The 24,305-nt window shown below is 39.6% G+C and overlaps 1 non-coding gene and 1 pseudogene across 1 annotated transcript; both read right to left on the bottom strand.

Moving 5' to 3' along the window:
• Positions 1–5,206: 5,206 nt before the first annotated feature.
• Positions 5,207–5,338, bottom strand: LOC113256493 (small nucleolar RNA SNORA18). Its single transcript, XR_003316697.1, has one exon. It is a non-coding gene; the product is annotated as a small nucleolar RNA SNORA18 (small nucleolar RNA).
• Positions 5,339–22,978: 17,640 nt separating this feature from the next.
• LOC113255883 (60S ribosomal protein L27a-like) lies at positions 22,979–23,493 on the bottom strand (annotated as a pseudogene).
• Between the last annotated feature and the right edge of the window lie 812 nt (positions 23,494–24,305).

Below are 24,305 nucleotides of genomic sequence, written 5' to 3' on the forward strand. Positions count from 1 at the left end.
AATCCAATGACTGGCATCTTTATAAGAGAAAGGAGAAGGAGATTTGGACACAGACATATAGAGAAAATGGTTATGTGAATATGGAGATAGAGGTTGGAGCGATGTGTCTACAAGCCAAGGAACATCAAGAAGCTAGGAGAGGGATGTGGGACAGTTTCTCCCTCAGAAACTCCAGAAGTAACCCACTCTAATGACACATTTATTTTGACCTTCTGGTCTCCTGAACTATGAAAGAATAAATTTTTGTTGTTTGAACCCACCCACTTTGTTATAATTCGTTATGGCAGCCTTTGGAAATGAATACACTTTAAAAGACGTATTACACAATATATACACAGTGTATAAAGCCTGTGATTTCACAGCTGATACTGTTTAGACTAGTATTCTCTAAATTTATTTAGGTAGCAAAACATGCACTGACTTAAAAAGAAAGTAAAATTGAGGAGGCAGGATGATCCTGCAAAGCTGAGGTGAGTGGCAAGTGGCTGGAGGACCAGTTTGGGAACCATGGCTGTTGCTGCCCATAGACTGCTTCCGTCTGGAGTGGCACAGTGGGAGACTGGGTCAGCTCTCATCTCCGCCCCTAATCAACTCTCTGACTTTGGGCAAAATACAAATAATGGCCTCAAGAAGCCCCGCCTTCCTCAGCAGTAAAATGGGCACAAGTAATAAATATCTTATGAAGATTCTGTAGGAATTATGAGATCCTTTTCCTTCAGCCTTAAAATATTGAAAGCTTAGTTATCCAAACCAATTTTGTGAAGTGTTGGGGTGGGGGAGCTCCTGGCAGCTGGGTTGATAGCTAAAAGAATATTTTGGAATCAGTGCCCTCAAAAGTGAGTTACAGGCGATAAACACATAGGGCTGAGCAATGTAGGAAGTGAATTGTGATATACCGATAGGAACTGACACGAGTTCCCCTTGATGAGTCATAGCTGGTCAACTTTCTGTTATTTCTGCGTCTTATGCATTTTATGAGTTATGATGGCTTCTATTTCTCCCTCTTTTTAACCCTATAATCCTGGAATTCATAAAAGTGAGGAAAAGAACTCTAGATGGAATCTGACATATCTTAGATACAGGAAAATATATATTTAAGAAAGTTCAGAGATATTTTGTAACTTTGATGCAAATCCCTAGAAATACTCAAGGATGGTTTCCTAAGCAAGTCTGGCTGGAACCAGCAGGTGAATTGGAGTGGGAATTATACAGCTAACATCTGTTATGTACTAGTCAATGGGTAGACACTGTTCAGTGGTTATCTCATTTAATCAGTCCTGAAATCTCTGAGGTAGGTATTGCTTATTAAAATTCTTATTGTACAGATAGGGAAACAGAGGCTTGGAGAAGTTAAGTAACTTGTCTCAGATCATATAAAGATTAACTTATTCAAGATCATCAAACAAGGTAGTCTGCCTTGGGAGCCCGCACTCTTAACCTCCTCATTATACTGTGTGAAGGCTTAAAAAATGTTGAAATGCAGGAAGGGGAAGAATGTCCCTACATTGTGCAAGAGATAGAAATTCAACTCTATGAAACTCAGATTTCCCATCTGTAAAGTGGATGCAGTAACATAAACATCACAGCATTCCTTTGAAGTTAAGTAAAATGTTGTCTATCCAATACACTATGGGATGCATGGGAAATAAATAGCCTCAATTGTGCCAAGTGTTTCTTTGGAGGTACCTAATCCTCACAACAACATTTTGAGATAGGTATTATTATCACTCCTATTTTACAGGTAGGAAAACTAAGGTTTAGAGACATTAAGTAACTTTTCCAATTACATTCAGCAGAGTAAGAATTCAAACTTAGGAAGTCTGATTCCACAGTGCAAGCTCTCATCTGCTTCCTTTGCACGTGAAAAAGACCTGGGAAGAAAAAGCCAGTTCATATTTAGGGTACATTTATGCAAAACTAGGGTGCAGTACGTATGCTATGTTCTGTGCTATTCAGATTGCATCTATAGTGGTGTGTTCCAGTTTGGATGATTCTTTTTAACAGGTACTAACAAACTGAAAATGACATGATAATGACAGGGGTTGAAAATGATCTCAAGACCGGAACAGCTGAAGATGTTTTGGTTTGATAAAGGTGCACAAGGGGTCAGAGAGATAGATATCTTTGGGAAAGACTGCTGTCTAGCAGGCTGACCATATCTTGGTATAATCACTATGGGTCCTGACTCTGCTCCTAGGCTTGGAAGTCCAAGTGTTTCACTGTATCAGTTAATCAATATTCAGAGTTGATTATATACTTGGCAATCGACTCATACTAACCAAACCTCTAAGAGACTGATGCATATACTGGAATGTTAATTAATTGCTTAAAATAGGAACATAAGCACCAAACAGATTTTATGCATGTTTAGCTGATCAGAGCACCTTTTTGTTTTTAGGGGGTCTTATATTCTTCTGTCAGAATGTGTTTATTTATTTATTTTTTAAAAATACTTTTTTATTATATTATGTTAGTCACCATACAGTACATCATTAGATTTTGATGTAAAGTTCGATGATTCATTAGTTGCGTATAACACCCAGTGCACCATGCAATACGTGCCCTCCCCACCACCCATCACCAGCCTATCCCATCCCCCACCCCCTCCCCTCTGAAGCCCTCAGTTTGTTTCTCAGAGTCCATAGTCTCTCATGCTTCATTCCCCCTTCTGATTACCCCCCTTTCTTTATCCCTTTCTTCTCCTACAGATCTTCCTAGTTCTTATGTTCCATAGATGAGAGAAACCATATGATAATTGTCTTTCTCTGCTTGACTTATTTGACTTAGCATTATCTCCTCCATTGCTGTCCATGTTGCAGCAAATGTTGAGAAATCGTTCTTTTTGATAGCTGAGTAATATTCCATTGTATATATGGACCACAACTTCTTAATCCAGTCATCTGTTGAAGGGCATCTCGGCTTCTTCCATGATTTAGCTATTGTGGACACTGCTGCCATGAACATTGGGGTGCATATGGCCCTTCACTACTTCTGTATCTTTGGGGTAAACACCCAGTAGTGCAATGGCTGTATCATAGGGTAGCTCAATTTTTAACTTTTAAGGGACCTCCACACTGTCTTCCAGAGTGGCTGTACCAACTTGCATTCCCACCAACAATGTAGGAGGGATCCCCTTTCTCCACATCCTCTCCAACAATTGTTGTTTCTTGTCTTGTCAATTTTTGCCATTCTAACTGGCGTAAGGTGGTATCTTAGTGTGGTTTTGATTTGAATTTCCCTGATGGCTAATGATTTTGAACATTTTTTCATGTATCTGTTAGCCATTTGTATGTCTTCATTAGAAAAGTGTCTGTTCATATCTTCTGCCCATTTTATGATTTGTTTATTTGTTTCTCGCGTATTGAGTTTGAGAAGTTCTTTGTAGATCTTGGATACCAGTCTTTTATCTGTAGCATCATTTGCAAATATATTCTCCCATTCCGTGGGCTGCCTCTTAGTTTTTTTGACTGTTTCCTTGGCTGTGCAGAAGCTTTTTATCTTGATGAAGTCCCACAAGTTCATTGTATCTTTTGTTTCTCTTGCCTTTGGAGATGTGTCATGAAAAAGGTTGCTTTGGCCGATGTCGTAGAGGTTGCTGCCTATGTTCTCCTCTAGGATTTTGTTGGATTCCTGTCTCACATCGAGGTCTTTCATCCATTTGGAGTTTATCTTTGTGTATGGTGTGAGAGAGTGGTCAAGTTTCATTCTTTTGCATGTAGCTGTCCAATTTTCCCAGCACCATTTATTGAAGAGACTGTCTTTTTTCCACTGGATGTTTTTTCCTGTTTTGTCAAAAATTAGTTGCCCAAAGAGCCGAGGGTCCATTTCTGGGTTCTCTATTCTGTTCCATTGGTCTATGTGTCTGTTTTTGTGCCAGTACCATGCTGTCTTTGTGATCACAGCTTTGTAGTACAGCTCGAAATCCGGCTTTGTGATGCCCCAGCTTTGTTTTTCCTTTTCAACAGTTCCTTGGTGATTCGGGGCCTTTTCTGGTTCCACACAAATTTAAGGACTATTTGTTCCAGTTCTTTGAAAAACGTCATCGGTATTTTGATCGGGATAGCACTGAAAGTGTAGATTGCTCTGGGTAGCATGGACATTTTAACTATGTTAATTCTTCCGATGCATGAGCATGGAATATTTTTCCATCTTTTTGTGTCTTCTTCAATGTCTTTCAAGAGTGATTTGTAGTTTCTAGAATATAGATCCTTTACGTCTCTGGTTAAGTTAATTCCAAGGTAACGTATGGTTTTTGGTGCTATTGTAAATGGGATGGATTCCCTAATTTCTCTTTCTTCAGTCTCATTATTTGTGTATAGAGATACAACTGATTTCTGAGCATTGATTTTGTATTCTGCCACATTACTGAATTGCTCTATAACTTCTAATAGTTTGGGAGTGGATTCTTTTGGGTTTTCCATGTAGATTGTGTTTACACTGTGGTAAGCTGACTTGTTAGCTTGCAGGTAGGGTAAAATTGCAAGCCCTTGGTATTTTCTGACCTAGGGTGATGGTCTAAAATTGATGTCTTGTTATTTTATTAATTGAACTTATTCATATGAACAATATTCCGTATGTGCTTTAGAACATCTGTATCTTGTCTGCAAATTGTTTTTATTCTTTTCTTGTTTTTCAGTTGGGTCATTTTTAATTGGATGGTGGGTTTCTATTGCTTTTCCTTTTTCTACAGTGTAAAGTGTTTTTCAAAATTATGTGTAACATTAGACAAAATTATTTAAAGTCAATACATTTTTATTTAAGGAATTTTACATTTTGTGATTCCTTCTACTGCCCATCAAGTTCACAGTAGTTCCTCTAAAGCTTGAGTCAGGGTTTATTTTCCAGATGGGTCTTTTGAAAAGAACCTATGCTTAATTCACAGTTGTGCTGTGCTCAGTCAATAATTGGTTTAGTTGGGCTTCTTTTATCTCCACTTGACTATGGACAGACTGATGACATACCTCAGACTATTCCCCACCTAGAATCTCTGAGATCTAATCCCTTCAAGTGATTTACTTTAGGGCCACTTTCAGGGACAGGGTACATGGACCTGTCTGGTTCCCCATTTCACACACCCTCGAAACATGAATGAATTCAAATCGTATTCCCTCCCCCGTTATCACCCACAAGAATAGTACAGACTGTGGGATATGCCAATAGCTTAGGTCAAAATATTTAACCATTCGGCCTTTCATACTTTTAGCAACTCTGTCTTGTAGTTCTTTCCCACAGATCTAACAAATAGTTCTGTGAGGAAAGCAAAACCACATTGTTATTCTAGGAGGCATTTTCAGTGATGCGGGTCTATAGGAAAAGCCCCATGGGGATAGACCTCAGCTACCTATTGTTTTTTTTAATTGATTGATAGGTTTTTAAATATAAATGTGTGTGTATATAAAATATTAATCTATGTTTAGATAATTCAGATACAATGAGATTTATATATATATGTTGTAAAAAATGAGGTCTAACATTTTGTTATATCGGTTGCAGTATTGTCTGTCATAATTCACTTGCTTTTTGACTTTCTATTTGATTTGATTTATTTTAATTCCAATATAGTTAATATACAGTAGTATATTTAGTTTTAGGTGTACAATATAGTGATTTAACAACTCTATACATTATTTGGTGCTCATCATAAGTGTACTCTTTAAGTCCCATCACCTAGTTCACCCGCCCCCATAACCATCGGTTTGTTCGTAGTTTTTGTTTTTTTAAAGATTTTATTCATCCACTTGACAGAGAGTGAGAGTGTGAGAGAGAGAGAGCACAAGCAGGGGGGAGTAGCACCAGAGGGAGAGGCAGAGCAGGCTCCCCACTGAGCAGGGAGCCCGGTGTAGGGCTTGATCCCAGGACCCTGGATTCATGACCTAGACCAAAGGCAGACATCTAATCAACTGAGCCACCCAGGCACCCCTGTTCTCTGTAGTTAAGTGACTTTCTTTATATGTTTTGTGCCATACCCATAATGTATCTGAGTTTTATGTTTTATCAAAATAGCTTTCTTCCCCCAAGATTATATTTTTCCCATTTTTTATCCTTTAAAAAATTTACATTTTAAATACAACTGGAATTTAAAGTGTAGCATGAAGAAGGCATTTAATTTTAATTTTTTCCTTCTCCTAACACCATTTATTAAATACTCTGTCATTTCCTGACTGGTATTAAATGCCTCATTTATCATATACTAAGATCATATGTATGTATATATATTTTTTCTGGACTTTTAATTCTGTTCTATTGATCCATTTTTCACAAAGCACATTATTTCAAATATTGTGACTTTATGGTACATGTTGATATCTGGTAAAATAAGTCGTTTTTCTTGTTCTTTTTCTAAAGACTTGACTTTTTTGGCACATCTCATAAATGAATTCTAAACTTAGTTTGCCAATTCTATAAAATACCCTGTTGGAATTTTGATTAAAATTGTATCACGTGTATTATTTAATTTGGGGAACATTAATATCTGTATAATTTTGAACCCTTTTATCTAGGAATATCTTTTAAGGCTTTCATTAAAATTATATGGTTATCTTCAATACATTTCATACTTTTAAGTTTTTTTATGTAATTCAAGGTTTCATTGGAATTGAATTATAGTGCTCTTCTCTATTACATTTTCAAATTAGTTGTTGCTGATTAAGAGAAGCTGTAGATTTTTATATGTTAATCTTGTTCCTACCTTTCTGAAGTTTACAATTAGTCCATAGAGATATTATGTGATTGCCTTGGATTTTCTGGATATATATCTACCTTGCCAGTATATTTATAAATATTTCATATTTATTTCTTCTTTTCTGATCTTTTTGTATTGACCAGTAGTAACTCTAGGGCAAAATTATTGACCACAAAAGTAGGCATCATTTTATCTTGTTCCTGATTTTTATGGAGATGTGGTATTCTACTCTTCAGAATAGTTTACAAATATTTTACTTTTCAGAATGATATGTGGAAATTGGCAAAATGTTGGTAACTGTTGAATATGAGTGATAGGTACACAGAGCTCATTATTCTTTTTGTGTGTATATGTTTGAAATTTCCATAATGAAAGGTTAAATGAAACAAAATAGAGCCGAATTAAAAAAATAAGAATTGTTTTAGGTTTTTGGGTGGAAATCCCTTTTCAATTTAAGGAAGTATCTTTTTTTCTTAGCTTACTGTAAATTTTCTATTTGGGATGGGTATAGAACATGTGTCTTCAAAAAACTATTTTTGAAAGAAAAACTGTGACAGGGCCTACCCATCTCAAAAGACTGTGGAAAAGCCATGAGAATCTCCATATAAAAAATTGAGAACTCACTCGCCAAATCTTTAGATTGGCTTCTCTCTCTTCATCAACTGACAGTTTTCAATAAAAGCAGAAGTGCCTCGAGGACCCTCGGCCATTGCTGAAAACACAGAAGGGACTAAATAAATCATGTATCATTGTTAGAGGGTTTTCGGGAGGAGAGAGCTGTAGGTCATGGTAGCTGTGTTGTACCATCCTGGTCCCCTCTCAGGACTGAAGGACTTACCCCCCAGCTGCCTGGATGATAGTTGGCTGACAGTTTTCAGCTGCCAGCTGTTTCCAGGAATTGCCCGTGGCTGAAAAGAACCACCTTGCTCGAGCTTCTGAGCCCTTTCCAGGAGCAGCTGTGTCCAATGACTGGCCTGCGTGGAGCTGTAAAATCCTAGCTTGCTTGCCCAACTCAGAACAGGTCAAAAGGGTTTTCCCAACTTCAGAGCTCCGTGCTGGGTGGCTGAGGCCTTAGGGCTGCCAGATAAAATACATACAGATGCCAAGTTAACTTTCAATTTTAGATAAACAATATTTTAGAATCAGTATATCCTAAATATTGCATGGGACATCTTGCTGCTAAAATTCTTTTCGCTCTTCATCTCAAAGTTAACTCTGTGTTTATTTGCTAAATCTGGCAGCCCAGTGAGGCATCGAGGCCTGACTTCCTCGCCTGTAAGCCTGCTTCTTTTCCATGCTCCGCAGCTGTTGATTCTTGAGAGCACTCCCCAGCCAGCCTCCTGCATGCTAACTGTTGTCTCAGTCTGCTTTCTCAGTGACGAGTCAGCGATAGAGAATTAAAACACTTTTCCTTGCCGTGCCCAAATTTCAGAACCAATTGAGAGACTGGCACATGGGTCCAAAAGACAGAGATCTCTCTAGATTGGTGATTGGAGAACGGAGACTAGAGGACACGGCTAAGTCTGAAAGCCTAACGGGTTTGCTCGTCTGTCCTTCCCAATCGAATTTGCTTGGAGTGCCTCACTAAGTTTCTTTATAGCTGTTCCTGTCACCTGTTCATCAATTCGGTAAGTCATTCCTCCCCTCCTGGGGAGGTGCAATTGGGGTGGGCAGGAGGCCAGGATGGTTAACTCTTGCTACCGACCCTCTACATGAAAGCAGAGCCAAGGGAAAGAGGTCTCTCACTAAACGGCATTGTGAAGGATAAAAGCAGCTGTTTTCAAACGGTCAGTACAAATGATCATTATGTGAGCCTGATGCAAAATCGGCTGAGACATTCGAAGGTATGGATTCTGTGTCTTTTGCCTCCTCTGACTTTTCTCCTCTAAGCGAGGGATTTCCTCAGGACTTATGCTCATCTCTCTTCTTGATCTGTGTGATCTGCTTTGTCAAGCTGGCTAGTCTTAATGTAATGTTTTCAGAGGCATGACCTTCAAATCCACACGTGCTTTGGCCTCTCCCCTGAGCTTCATTCAGTTCTGTATTCCAGAAGTTTCATCCTACCCCTCAATTTTCTGGAAATACCCTGAATACAGTAGGTTTCTGCTTCAGTGTGAACAAATTCTCATTCAGGTTGCCAAGCAATGAGAGGTCTGTTTCGAGGAGAACGCACATGGGAACCGGGGAAAGCAAACATCAAGGCTTTAAGAAGAGCAGGGACTGGAGGATGGGACAAGACATGAATGACTTTCATTTTAAATTTTCAAAGGACCTGTTTCTTGAGTGCTTACTATGTGCTAGGCAAGGAGGGAATCCCAAAACACCCAGGGAAGGACCTCAGCTGTAGCTGTTGGTAGATTTCTACTGTAGTGATTCGTTCATAATGAGCCTCACTTTCTGCATGTCTTGCTTCTGTCGTAACTGCTGGCTTAGGTTTTCCCTCTGTCTCACAGCTTTAGCGTCTTCGTTTTACTTATGCTTTATGGTTCTTCTTAAGTTTATGACTCTTCTTGGCATCCTTTAGGGTTGCCTACACGTAACAGCCTTATTTCCTTGTATGTATGTGGGTTTTTTTCTCCCCAGACTCCGGAGACAAGTAATTGGATTGGCTGGGAGCAGGTTTTTTTTGAGCCAGGCTTGCTCATTGGTCTCTGATTAACCTACAGGTTGGCTGCCTCTGGGTCAGATGTTGACTCCAGTCTAACCAATTATGGCTGGAGGGAGTATGTGTTCCCTGAGGACTTTTGCAAGCCCCAAGTCAGGGCAAGCACAATGATCAGTGTGGGTCAGTCTCTTCCCTTTTGTTAAAGCAACAATCATCTTGCGTTCCAGTTAGTTGGGAAACCCTGGTCTCATATTTGAATCTGTTTTTCCCTTGATTTCCAATTTGTACCTGCCAAATCATATTGATTCTTTGTAGACTGTCAGCTCGGGCTTCCATACGCAAATACCATAGACTGGATAGCTTAAACAACAGAAATTAACTTCTTATGGTTCTGGAGGCTGGAGAGTCAAAGATCAAGATGCCAGCATGGATGGTCAGGTCCTGATGAAAGCTGTCTTCCTAGCTTGCAGATGGCCGCCTTCTTGCTGTGTCCTCACATGGCAGAGAGAGAGAGAGAGAGAGAGAGAGCGCGCGCACGTGAGAGTGCGAGCTCTCTGGTATCTCTTCTTGTAAAGGCACTAATCCCATCATGAGGGCTCCACCCTCATAATCTCATCTAACCCCTATTACCTTCCCAAAGGTGCCATCTCCCAATACCGTCACGTTGGGGATTAAGCTTCGAGTATGAGTTTTGGGGGGACACAAACATTCAGTCCGTAACATGGGCAATTACCTGTTGCTTTGTCTTCATTTCTCACTGTAACTGTTCAAATCCAGAAACTCCTTATATTCTATCTCAGACCCTTACAAAAACCTCCCAATATATTTTTCCCTATTCTGCTGATTTCATATCCTGCTTCCAGACTAACTTCCTTAAATTTCATCTCTTGTTACTCCGCTGCTCAAATAACTTCAATAGCTCCTTGCAGTTATTAATAGAATAAAGTTCAAATGTCTTCACCTGGCATTCAAGGTCCTTCATGATGTAGGCCAATGGATGCTTAATGTTCTCCAATCATTTTTCTTTTCACGTTTTCTGTCTCTGAATCTGTGTTTCTTAAAGTGTAGTCCTCAGGACACCTGACCCAGGTTTACTTGGATGTTGTTGAAAGTAGTTTCTTAAGAGCCTCCCTAGAAACAGTGAATATCTCTGTGTGTGGGGCCCAGGAATCTGTATTGAAAACAGAAATCCCAGCTGATTCTTATACATATTAAACTTCAGGAGTGTACCCAGTATAGTCAGCGAGGAAAAGGAGAGTCCTCATTTCTGTGGATATTCTGGAAGGAGAGGTCAGGAGTGTTTTTTATGGCGTAAGGTAGGGATTAGGCTTCTCTGGTGGTTTCACCACCGTTAAAAATCACCAGTTCATCCTATGCATCAAAAGTCTGGTAATTCTAATTTTCTTTCTTTCCTTCTTTCTTCCTTTCTCTTTCTTTCTTCCTTTCTCTTTCTTTCTTTCTTTCTTTCTTTCTTTCTTTCTTTCTTTCTTTCTTTCTATATTTTATTTATTTGAGAGACAGAGCATGAGCAAGAGGAAGGGCAGAGGGAGTGGGAGAGGGAGAAGTAGACTCCCCATTGAGAGGAGAGCCCGATGTGGGGCTCAATCCCAGATACTGGGATCGTGATTTGAGCTGAAGGTAGATGCTTAACTTAGTGAGCCACCCAGGCTCCCCGATTCTACTTCTTTAAGGCAGTGATTTTCTTTTCTTTTCTTTTTTTTAAGGCAGTGATTTTCAAGCTGTGCTCTGAGAAACACTCAGAGGCCCCACAGAAAGTGAGGGGCACCAGAGTGATGGGCTTCGTAACTTCATTTTCTCTACTTTCACTAACTTAATTCCATTTTTATCTGTTTTACATTTTTAAGTTCTAAGATTATATTTGGGTTGTTTTTTTTGTTTTTTTTTGGTGGGGTTTGCTATTTATTTATGACAAATAGTCCACGTCCGTGTTCCTCTCCAGGAAACAATGCTGTCGGCCTTGGCCAGTTAGAGGATGAAGTCATCAGACTCACCCAGTCCTCTAATGGCCCCACAGATAGTGTAGGTTTTAAATTGGCCTTTGAGGCTGTCTGGGTGGCTCAGTCGGTTAAGCATCTGCCTTTGGCTCAGGTCACGATCCCAGGATCCTGGGATTGAATCCGCATTGGGCTCCCTGCTCAGCAGGGAGTCTGCTTCTCCCTCTACCCTTCCCCCCTGCTCGTTCTCTCTCTCACTCTCTCTTTGTCAAATAAATAAAATCTTAAAAAAAACCCCAAGAAACTGGCCATTGAACCTGCTGGCATCTTGTCAGCCTCAGCCATATTCATCCGCACGGATGTGTGGTCGTTTGTGCCCATGATGGTGGCTCCTGGCAGAGCATTTCTTCAGCAGGGACAGGTCCACAGGCTCACTGGCCTCGTTCTGCACGTTGAGGGCATGCCTGCTGCCACTGCCATGAATGCGAGTGCAGGAAAAAAAAGTAAGATATATTTGAAAGAAATATTCTGTTTTAAGGTTTTCTAAGTGTCTCTGTTCTGGGTCTGTCTTTCTTTCTTTCTTTCTTTCTTTCTTTCTTTCCCTCTCTCTCTCCCTCTCTCCCTCCCTCCTTCCCTTCCTTCCTTTCTTTTTTTGGTTTTATTTAAATTCAAGTTAGTTAACATATCATGTATTATTAATTTCAGGGTAGAATTTAGTGATTCATCAGTTGTGTATAACACCCAGTTCTGTTCTGGTTTTAATCATACCTTTTCCTCTTCCAACTTTCAAACCATTTGAGAAGTAAATGCAGTAGCTAGATGGAGATTTAAAAAAAAAAATCAGCTTTATAATCAGTAATGTTCAACTGGGGATTGCAGCCTGGACCCATGGCAACAATCAGGTGTTCCCATATCATCTCTCCAAGACTCAAAACTCACCTGTAGAATTAATACCTTTCTCTGATAGTCCTCAGTGTTGTTTTTTTCTTAAAGATTTTATTTATTTATTAGAGAGAGAGGGAAAGATCATGGGGGAAGGGGGAAAGGGAGAGAGAACATCACAAGCAGACTCCTCACTGAGTGCACAGCCCAATGTGGGGCTCGATCCTAGGACCTCAAGATCATGACCTGGGCAAAAATCAAGAATTGGATGCCCAACCGACTGAGCCACCCAGGTGCCCCAGTCCTCAGTGTTTTGATCTTTTATTAGTTCTTAGGGTTTTCCCTGTCCAGTGGCAAATTTCCTTGATAGAGGAGATGGTCAGTTTCTCCAGATGGTTCTGCTTCTTCCTTCCTGAGACCACACTTCTAATACCAATCACAACTCCTCTGTGGATTATCTTTTGCCATGAGAAGATTCTGAAATTGGACAGAAGAGGAGCCTGAATTAAATGATCAGCATGGCTGCTCTGCATTCTTGGCTGAAAATGAGTCCCCATTCTATTTCTTATTTCAATTTATGCCCAGCTATGTTAGAGAATATCATAAGTCAGGCAGTGAGCACTGAAACTGAATGAATTCAACCTTGCAAAAGCCCCACTTTTTAAGGAGTCTAAGATATGGCTAGGTCACATATAAATACAATTATCAAGGGATTTGACCATGTTTTAAATTTTTTTCTTATCTCTTGACTGGTTATTATAAGCAAGATGATTTTCCCAGAACCCTGAGCTTGATCTGTTCCTGACCAGATAGCCAGTAGCATTTGAGGAGGGAGAGAGACAGTGGAAACACCCATGTGCAAAGAGAAGGTCATCCTAGTCTCAGCTTCACCATGATATCAGTCAGCCTGTGTCAGTTGCTTGGAGACCATGGCCAATAAATTGAAACTCAGGAGAATCTTCCTCAAGAGATTAATTATGGATTAACTATGGCACGAGGCCTTGTGTTTGCTGCATCTTGGGGAAAATTTATCTATGCATAATGCACCCTGTCTTAGAGAATAGCTTTTGTAAAATTTAGAAGTTTACAAAGGTGACATGCCCAGACAATTTATATGAGGTATCCTTCTTTCCTGTTCAACACATTCAAAATCTTCTTAGTCCCATCTGCCTTTTGAGGCCTATGTCTCCGCTACTCTCGGGCAGAACTGAATGGGAGCTCTCTAAGGCATTGCCTCCACTTTTTTCGGTGAGAGGCGTTTTTTAGTCCTTTACTACAAGGGCTGTTTTCTTGGGCTCTTGCTTTGGAATTGCCTTGGCTAGGGGTCTGCATCCTATGGTCTGCAGGCAGAGTCCAACCTGCTGCCTCATTTTTATATGTTAAAATATAAATTTATATTTACATTCGAACATAGTATTTATTGCGTGCGTTAATAAAGAAAATGTTCTTTACATTTTAAATGGTTGAAAAAATCAAAAGAATAATATTTTGTGATACATGAAAATGATATGAAATCCAATTTTGATGTCCACACGTAAAGTTTTATAGTGGTAAAACCATGCTGATTCATTTCTGTATTGCCTATGGCTTCTTCCACGTGCCACGGCAGAGTTGAATAGTAGCAACTGAGACCGTATGGCCTACAAAGACTAAAATATTTATTAGCTGACTCTTTACAGGAAAAGCTTGCTGACTACTAGCCTAGGCATAGGAATTTTGCTCCTTTGGCCAGTTCCTGCCTTGAAACTCTTGTTAATGTCTCTGATGTATTCCTAGGCGCCCAGTGAAAATCAACACTTCTATAGTGCGTTCTATCTTGGACCTTGCTTTTCCTGTTTTTTCGACTTTTTTTTCTGGGCTTGATTAACTTCTGATACTTCGGAGGAACAAAACCACTTCCTTCTTTGCCTTTTTACTTTTTTCCCCCCTCTTTTTCCTGGACCAGTCATCTCTTTTCCTACCATAATCTCCTAATTTTTTTTTTTCCTGTGGCTTTTCTTCATAACGAGAGAGATGAAATCAAGGAGTTCGGCTTTGCCTGAAACATTCATTGTTGACTTGCATCTTGTCTGCCTTCAACTTCTTAAAGTGTATAATTCCATCTAGGAGATAGTCTTCCATGAGACTGTACCTGTCCAGGCCTAGACTCAATATATGATTGTCTTGCCTGGCTCCCCCTTAGCATGTCACATTTTTTCTGCATCTTCAAGTCCTAACTATAAAACTCCTAGGCTTGTTTCCTCAGGATATAAGCAGTACTTGGGTCTCTTCTTAAAATAGCCATGTCATCTTGAAATTGACTCAGTAGGTTTTAAGAATTCTCCTAGTGTTCCCTCTCCAATCTGCCTGCATATATTCTATAATGTACTGGTGTAGTTTAAACAACAGAAATGTATTCTCTCACAGTTCTGGAGTCTAGAAGTCTGAAATCAAAGTGTTGTCAGGGCTGCGTTCCTTCCAGAGGCTGTGCAGGAAGGAGCTGTTCCAACCCTCTGTCTCCGGCTTGTAGATGGTGGTCTTTTCCCCGTGTCTCTTTACATTGTCCTCTCTCCATGTGTGTTTGTGTCTGTGTCCAAATATGACACCGGTCATTGCATTAGGGTTCCAGCCTAACCCAGTATAACCTAATTTTACTTTAACAAATTGCATCTCCAAGGATCCTACTTCCAAATAAAGTCACATTCTGAGATACTGGGGGTTAGGACATCAACATATGGATTTTGGGGGGACAGAGTTCTCCTCAAGCTTCTCTCCCATACCTTGGCCCTTCCTCCATAGGTTTCTTTGTACCCCTCATATCCTGTCTCTTCTGGTATCAACTCATCTTCTGGTTTTATAGTATAATTTTTATGGGCAGTTAGATTGGAATATATATTCTTTTTTCTTTTTGGTGTTCTAGCTTGGCTTTGAAGATTTCTTATTTTCCTTTTATATCGATTTAGCTTTTTCTGTAGAGTCTTTCCCTTTCTCCTAAGGAATTCTCTTTCTTCCTCTAGAGTCTAACCTGGTCAACTACTGTTCTTTTATTTTTCGTTTTTACCCCCCTCTGTTCTCACTCTGCTAAGGAAAACTGAAGCATGTCCTTTAAAATCAATGCACAAACTGAGGGCTTCAGAGGGGAGGGGGGTGGGGGAATGGGATAGGCCGGTGATGGGTAGTAAGGAGGGCACGTACTGCATGGTGCACTGGGTGTTATATGCAACTAATGAATCATGGAACTTTACATCAAAAACCAGGGATGTACTGTATGGTGACCAACATAATATAAAATATTATTATATAAAAAATCAATGCATTTCTTCTCTTATTTTTTGGGCAAAACTGATTCCCAGAGGCAGTATGCCAGGCAGAGGCCTTCGAACTTTTTTTTCATTTTAAAATTTAATTAGAAAAATGAAAAGCAATTGTGGTAAAATACGTGTAAAATTAACCGCGTATAGTTCCAAATGTAAAGTATATCAACATTGTTGCATTTAAATTATTTTTAACTTTTGGTTTACAATTTCATTGTTTGTCTTCCTTATACCAAGAAGATGACATATACCCTATAGAATGAATACTTATGTTCTTTTCTAAATTTTTATGAAAATTTTTAGATATAAAGAAAAGTTGAAGTATGATGAACACTCATATACCTACATTCAACAATATTATTGTATTTATTTTATCCGTATGTATTTATATGCATAAATATATATATTTATTTTTTTGTTTATGAATGCATATATGTGTATGAAAAATATGTAATTTTATGTACTGCCTGAAAGCATATTATGGAAATTGAGACACTTTGTCTAATATTTTTCATCATATTTCACATAAAAATAAGGATAGTCACTCATAGAACCACAATAGCTTTATCACACCAAAGAAAAGGAACAAATTTCCTAATATCCTCTAGTATTCAGTCCATATAAAAATTTTCCCCAAAATGTCTTTTATAGGGGGGCGCCTGGGTGGCACAGCGGTTAAGCGTCTGCCTTCGGCTCAGGGCGTGATCCTGGCGTTCTGGGATTGAGCCCCACATCAGGCTCCTCTGCTGTGAGCCTGCTTCTTCCTCTCCCACTCCCCCTGCTTGTGTTCCCTCTCTCGCTGCTGTCTCTATCTCTGTGAAATAAATAAATAAAATCTTTAAAAAAAATGTCTTTTATAGGTTTTTTAAAGTTGATTTTGAAAACCATCAAAGTTCATGCACTGCATTCCAATTCTTTTTGTTTACCTACTAAGACACTTTTCACTTTTTTGTATTTGAAGCCAAAATTTGAGTCTCTAAAATAAAAAAGCCATGGTGGACTTGCCACGTGTTAATGCCCAGATGCTACAATTCAAAGGCCAGTCCTCTGTGGTCTGTGTGCACTTCACTGTCTTTTGTAAGTTTAAGCCCTAGTATACTGTCCTAAGAAATAGGTTATAGGGCACAAAAATTATTCCACCAATACCTAATAATCTTACACAATGAAGTTTTGTAAGTCTTACAGGTATGAAATACCTTTTTTCTGCAAAGCTAATGTCTGATTCAGTCCACCTGCTTGGATCTAAGTCTGCCAGAAAAAACATCTTCCTAAGTAGCTTACAGTAAAGATTGCCTTGTGTCTGTAAACATCAGCCAAAATGTAATGTGTTGTAGCCTACAACGGTCACCAGGCATAAAAGTACTGAAGTCAAAGGCCTCGTATCTTTCTTTATCTTCCATGTGTTATTTCAGTTGTCCTCATCTAGCTTGGTTTTGATCTTACAAGATTTCCTGATCAATATGGCCATTTATCAGGGTGGTATTGGAGTGATGATTAATTCCACCTCCTCCCTTACTCCTTTCAGAACTATTTGAGAAGTGGATTCAGGGGTCATTCACGAGATGGACATTCCAGCCTTGTTACTGTAAAGTGGACTGGAAAATGCAGTCGGATCTACCATTGGGCTTCTTCCCTGCAAGTTCTCGACCTTGGGTTAACTCACCTGAGGGAGAGTTTGAGTGTTTAGAGCAGACTCACATACCCAGAATTGCGGTCTCATGCTCTGTGAGCCCCAATAGTGTGAACAGAAAAAGGAAAAACCTGTAGGTTGGGTGCTGTTTTTTTCTAAAATTTAAAATTAGTATAAATATGGTAAAATTAATAATTTTCAATGTATAGTTAGATGAGTTTGGATAAATATACAGAATCATATAACCACCATCAAAATCAAGATACAGACCATTTCCTTTATCCCAAGAAGTTCCCTCCTATGCCTTTGTAGTCAGTCTCCTCTCCTTTCCACCCTTACCTGCAGACCCCGGGCAATCCTGATTGGGTTTCTGTCCCTCTAGTTTTGCTTCTAGAATATTATAAAAATGGAATTGTGCAGTATATAGCATCCACGTTATTGCATATATTAGTTTTTTCTTCTTATTGCTGAATTGTATTACGTTGCATGGATCACAGTTTGTTTATGCATTCACCAGTTGCTGGACATTTGGGTTTTCAGTTTTTGGCTGTTATGAATAATGCTGCTGTAAACATTTTTCTGCAAGTATTTGCGTGGACTTACATTTGCATTCTCTTGGGGAAATTTCCAGGACTGTGATTGTTGGATTGCATAGTAAATATATGTTTGACTTTGTAAGAAATGGTGTACTGCTTTTTAAAACATTAATTCCACCCAATAGAGGGACGTGCAGCAATGTATGTTATACTCTAAACACTCACAAGGCAGGTAAATTTCTCACTTGGGGATGAGTAAGTGAGGTATGAGGAGAAAGGATAGAAATATGACTTTATTGCAGTGACTCACACCCCTGGATGATCATTAGAATTTCATAGGAAGCTTTTATAAAGTTTGATGCTAGTTCCCAACCCCTCCTTCAGAATTAATAGGCTTTTGGTGAAACCTTATATTTTTTTTTTTAAGATTTTATTTATTTATTTGACAGAGAGAGAGGCAGTCAGCGAGAGAGGGAACACAGGCAGGGGGAGTAGGAGAGGGAGAAGCAGGCTCCCAGCGGAGGAGCCTGACGTGGGGCTCGATCCCAGGACTCCGGGATCACGCCCTGAGCCAAAGGCAGACGCATAACAACTGAGCCACCCAGGCGCCCCGAAACCTTATATTTTTTAAAGAGCCCCAGACGACTCTAATATATAGCAAAAATTGAGAACCACTCTTTTAGTTGAAATTCCCTCATGGAAACATGGTGCTCATGAAATGGCCCTGGGCTCTTAATAACCAAGAGGCCATTTCCTTGATGAGAAAGAATCAGTAACATGATAAAATTAGTGGTAACTTTCGTGATATTGTATGAAATAGTGTGAAACGAGCATTTTGGGATCTAAATATATTTTAAAAATATAAATGCCTTGCAGGAATTTAAAGAAAATATATACAAGTAAGAGAACTGTAATTCTGAATGACTTAGGCTACATTATTTTTTTATTTTTTAATTTTAAAATAAAAAAATTTAAATTAGCATATAATGTATTATTTGTTTCAGGGGTACAGGTCCGTGATTCATCAGTCTTACACAACACCCAGTGCTCACCACAACACATACCCTCCCCAGTGTCCATCACCTAGCCACCCCATCCCCCCACTCAGCAACCCTCAGTTTGTTTCCTATGATTAAGAGTCTCTTATGGTTTATTTCCCTCTCTGGTTTCATCTTCTTTCATTTTTTCCTCTCTTCCCCTATGATCCTCTGCTTTGTTTCTTAAATTCCATGTATCAGTGAGATCATACGACAATTGTCTTTCTCTGATTGACTTATTTCGCTTAGCATAATACCCTCTAGTTCCATCCATGTTGCTGCAAATGGCAAGAGTTCATTTTTTGATGGCTGCATAATATTCCATTTTGTGTGTGTGTGTGTGTGTGTGTGTGTGTGTGTGTGTATGTATATATATATATATATATATACCACATCTTCTTTATTCATTCATCTGTCGATGGACATCTGGGTTCTTTCCATAGTTTGGCTATTGTGGACATTGCTGCTATAAACATTGGGGTGCAGGTGCCCCTTCGGATCACTACATTTGTATCTTTGGAGTAAATACCCAGTAGTGCAATTGCTGGGTTGTAGGGTAGCTCTATTTTCAACTTTTTGAGGAACCTCCATACTGTTTTCCAGAGTGGCTATACCAGCTTGCATTCCCACCAACATGTAGGAGGGCTCCCCTTTCTTTGCATCCTTGCTAACATCTGTCGTTTCCTGACTTATTAATTTTAACCATTCTGACTGGTGTGAGGTGGCATCTCATTGTGGTTTTGTTTTGTATTTCCCTGATGCCAAGTGATGTGGAGCATTTTTTCATGCCATTTGGATGTCTTTTTTTTTTTTTTAAAGATTTTATCTATTTATTTGACAGAGAGACAGCCAGCGAGAGAGGGAACAGAAGCAGGGGGGGTGGGAGAAGAAGAAGCAGGCTCCCAGCAGAGGAGCCCGATGTGGGACTTGATTCCAGGACTCCGGGATCATGCCCTGAGCCGAAGGTAGACGCATAACAACTGAGCCACCCAGGCACCCCTGGATGTCTTCTTTGTAGAAATGTCTGTTCATGTCTTCTGCCCATTTCTTGATTGGATTATTTGTTCTTTGGGGGTTGGGTTTGGTAAGTTCTTTATAGATTTTGGATACTAGTCCTTTATCTGACATGTCATTTGCAAATATCTTCTCCCATTCTGTAGGTTGTCTCCCATTCTGTTTGGTTTTGATGACTGTTTCCTTTGCTGTGCAAAAGCTTTTTATCTTGATGAAGTCCCAATAGTTCATTTTTACCTTTGTTTCCCTTGCCTTTGGAGATGTGTCTAGCAAGACGTTGCTGCGGCCAAGGTTGAAGAGGTTGCTGCCTGTGTTCTCTTTAAGGATTTTGATGGATTCCTGTCTCACATTTAGGCCTTTCATCCATTTTGAGTCTATTTTTGTGTATGGTATAAGGAAATGGTCCAGTTTCATTCTTCTGCATGTGGCTGTCCAATTTTGCCAATACCATTTGTTGAAGAGACTGTCTTTCATCCTTTGGATAGTCTTTCCTGCTTTGTTGAAGATTAGTTGACCATAGAATTGAGGGCCTGTTTCTGGGTTCTCTATTCTGTTCCATTGATCTATGTGTCTGTTTTTGTGCTAGTACCATACTGTCTTGATGATTACGGCTTTGTAATAGAGCCTAATACTTAGGCTACTTTAAAATCTAATTCAAAACGTTTAGCCTTCTCATAAAGAAACCTCAGCTCTACTACTTCTTTTCAATATTAAGTATATAAGGATAGTTGCAAAGATATTTTTGGTTAACTCTGCTGAGTCTCTCAAGGATGATACCTCTCCTGATTTGTTGAATGTATTTTGTTAGGATTAAGATGATTCAGTTTTAGATGGCACAATTTCCTTGAGAAATTCTAAGCTATTTTTAGACCATGGGTCACAAAACAAACTATAGTTTAGTACTTTTGATTTGATTTGAAAGGAATTCATTTTAAAGTAGCTTTATATATTATTGGACCCATTAACTTCTTACTGTGTATCATGTTCTTTGGACTTGGTTCAGAATGCCAGCTTCCCTCTACAAAGTGATGAATCGTCAAAGTAAAGTATTGATGTTTCAAGAAAAATATCTCTATTTGTCACAGATTGTCTCTCTCGTTGTGTTTAGAAGTAAAATATAGACAGGCTACTTGAGGTTGATAGTTTCCAAAAGCAAGATGAAATAAATTGGCAGATAATAAAAAAATGAAGAGCCTCACTGGACAAAGGAAGCTCCAAATGGGCTGGTCTGGAACATGGCAATCTGAGGACAGATTAATAGATGGCATCTTTCTGCATGGAGCATTTACAGTGTAAACTAAGGAATACTTATGATTGTTTTGAATTGCTGGTGCTGCAGAATATGGCAGAAGGAAAGAGGAAGGAAAAAAAGGAAGGTTCTTTATTATGAGTACTAGCTAATTGATTAAGAAAGAATTTAACTATGCATTGTCATAGAAACATCAATTAAAAAAAAAAGAAAAAACCCCCAATGCTCTCATATTCCTGCTACCTGAAAATCAGTCTGTTCTCATTTTTCATTTTTTAGAATTCTTTTGTTCCATACGTTAGGCAGAACATTGTTTATTCACCATTTCCAAAACCATAAGGCACATAGCCCAGGTTTGTTTTGTTTTGTTTTAATATCTATATGGAAATCTATATGCAAGTTTAGAAAATACTTTTGGATTATTTTCTTAGAATAAATCCGTGGAAATAAGATTTCTGAATCAATGGACATAACATTTTAATAGCTTTTACTATGTTAACTCTTCTTTCAGAAAGCGTTGTCATACCTATTAATCCTATACCTCACCATTCCTGAGTATTCTAATTTGAAATCAAATTAGATTTCAAATGGTGTCTTGTTATTATTTTAATTATTTCTTTGACTGTTAGAGTGATTGAGCATTTCCTCATATTTGCGTTTACTAATTATAATTTCTATTTTTTAACGCAGAGGGTTTGGTTATTTCATGTATTCATTTGTCCAGGGAGCCTGAATAATGTTCTTACTAATTTTTACAAGCTCATTTTAATGTAGGTAATAACCCTTTCCTTGTTTAATTACTATAAATATTATTTAGTCCACTGGAAAGTATTTCTTTCCAGTATAGTTTTTGTTTAGCACAAGTTTTGAATTTTTTTAATGATGTAACTATGGATCATTTTATTTGTAGTTTCTTTTATTGCTTCAAAACTTAGAACGTTATTACTCCAGAGATTTGAGCTGAGCTCACTGTCAAACCCCCTGAGGCCCTAGTGTTCCAGCATGCTGAGAACTTAATGGGGGTAGAAGTTGAGTAAGGTGATCAGGACAGATAGAGTTAAGGTTATATGATAGTTGTATTATTAAATGGTGAATGTGTGTGTGTGTGTGTGTGTGTGTGTGTGTGTGTGTGTGTGTGTGTGTGATAGAGAAAGAGAAAGAGAGAGAGAGGGAGAGAAACATTTTCCCACAGCGGAAATATACCGTCCTTCCTGAGAGGTGTTAATACCTTCCGTTTGGCTGGTCCCCATGAGACCCAAATGTGTAGTAAGAATGGAGTAGGGAGTGTGGCACTTTCTGGGAAATTTAGCTTCAAGAAGTTAGCCAAAAAGTGAGTCACATTCTGAATAGTTCTTTTGTTTTGTTTTCGTTGTTTGAGATGAATTAATTTTAAACAGAAGTCTAACTAAAACATAGCTCCAAGAAAAAGTGAAATCTCATAATGGTGCAACTGTTGCTAAATAATTTCCTGCTTGCCGCCAAATTGACCAATTTCAGAAGGATTGGGGAGGTCTCACCTTACAACATGTTCTAACAAAGAGGGAGGGGTTAAAAAATCATACCACCTCATTGCCACATGCCTGGAATACTTACAACAGCCAAAGATTTTCTGGAATATCCTTAATTCAGATATTCTATTTTGTTGATCTGTGTGCATTCCTGCTTGTCAGATCACAGGTCCCACCCTCTGTTCAAAAAGTAGTCACCAGAGAAATTTGGCCACAGATTCCTAGCTGGTGTTCTCAACCTCATTCTTCTCTTCTACTCCAATGTGCTTATCTTCGTTTAAAATAAAAAGAACACCTTTACGTGCCAGTGCTTAGTTTCAGAAACTCTGATGGTTCTCTGAATGTACTGGCTGTGCTGGGCAAGGAGGAAGCCACTTGATTCTTTCTCACCACTACCTTCAAATAAAACCTTCAGCTAAACTCCATTGCAAGCTCCTGGATGGTGTCTAAGGTTTTTTTTTTCTGGATGCTGGAGATTAGAACAGTTTGAGTTATTAACAGTCCCAGCCCAGTCTAATTTAAGACTTTAGTCACGTATCTGATTTTTTTTTTTTTTAATCAGAGCACTTGTTAGCATTTAATGAACCTTACTCACGTAACTTCAAGCTACGAGGATACAGTCCCCCGCCATCCCCCTTAATGTTCTCCTTAGCTCTTCAACTGAAGAATTTGGCCTTCATGGTGACTGGCTGTTTTGGAAACTTTCCCTTCCCCAAAACTTTGTAGCAGCCCTATCACATCACATCAATGATAGGAGTAGCTCCAGTCTTGTGGTTTTTTTTTTTTTTTTTTTTTAAATGGCATCACTTACCCACATCTGCTCACTGACCAAGGTCCACAGTTTATCAAGGGTGACAGCTGGGCAGAAGCTCTGGTTCCTCTGTGAGTGGTAATGCCTCATACCAACCTTTCCAAAGTAACCTGGGTGATTTTTCTCGAAGTTGATCCTGTGGTGATGCACGCCACCAGCATTACCCCGGGCTCCTGAGTGCTTCCGGTGCTAGCCGATGGGGCCGTGGCCCTGGCACATGTGGCCCCGGCTCACGTGGCCCCAGCTCACGTGGCCCCGAAGTTCCTGGGTCTTCCTTGGTTTGGATGGCATGTCTGTAGCCTAAATGAAAGAGGAGTCACATATCTGATTGAAAGCTTCTTGTCCATGTTCTCCAAGATACTTGAAATGGGCAAGGGCGGAGGCGAGGTCCGTTTTTTCTTTCTTAGTCTCTCCATGTCTTGCCCCTATTTGCTAGATGCTCCAGGGTTAAGCAGGGGGAAGAGGGGTATTTTTTAAACCCTAGTCGTGAAAACCCTCTGCATAGCAAGCATTCGAACACTGACCATTTTTCAAATAGAGGGCTTTTGTGGGGTCTTTGGGGACTCTGTGTTGGAGGCCTCTGACCCTGCAACATTTCCTAACGAGGGTGAGACACTCCCTTGCTGCCCTCTTTTGATATGCCCTCAACCCGACTCCAGCAGTTCACACCCTGCCGCCTCTTTCTGCTGGGACAGCCTGGACCTTGGCAGGCAGTGTTCTCGGGTGGGGTCCTTTCAAGAAATCTCTGACCTGGCTATTCTTTATTTTTTTAGATTTTGTTTATTTATTTGAGAGAGAGAGAGTGAGAGAGAAAGAGAGATAGAGAGCGAGTCGGGGAAGGAGCAGGGGGAGAGGGTGAGGCAAACTCCCTGCTGAGCAGGGAGCCCCACATGGGGCACATTCCCGGACTCCAGGGTCAGGACCTGAGCCAAAGGCAGCTGCTTAACCAACTGAGCCACCCAGCTGCCCTGTGACCTGGCTATTCTTTATAGCATCCATGTGGCCCACAGAGGCCTGGTGCTTCTCTAAACTCGGGAAATGCAGTGTTCTCACTTTGCTATCTATCATACGCTGCTCCAGCCAGCCTCTTCCCTTTGGACTTT

This window comes from Ursus arctos, unplaced genomic scaffold (genome assembly GCF_023065955.2).
Source record: "Ursus arctos isolate Adak ecotype North America unplaced genomic scaffold, UrsArc2.0 scaffold_21, whole genome shotgun sequence".
Lineage (NCBI taxonomy): Eukaryota > Metazoa > Chordata > Mammalia > Carnivora > Ursidae > Ursus > Ursus arctos.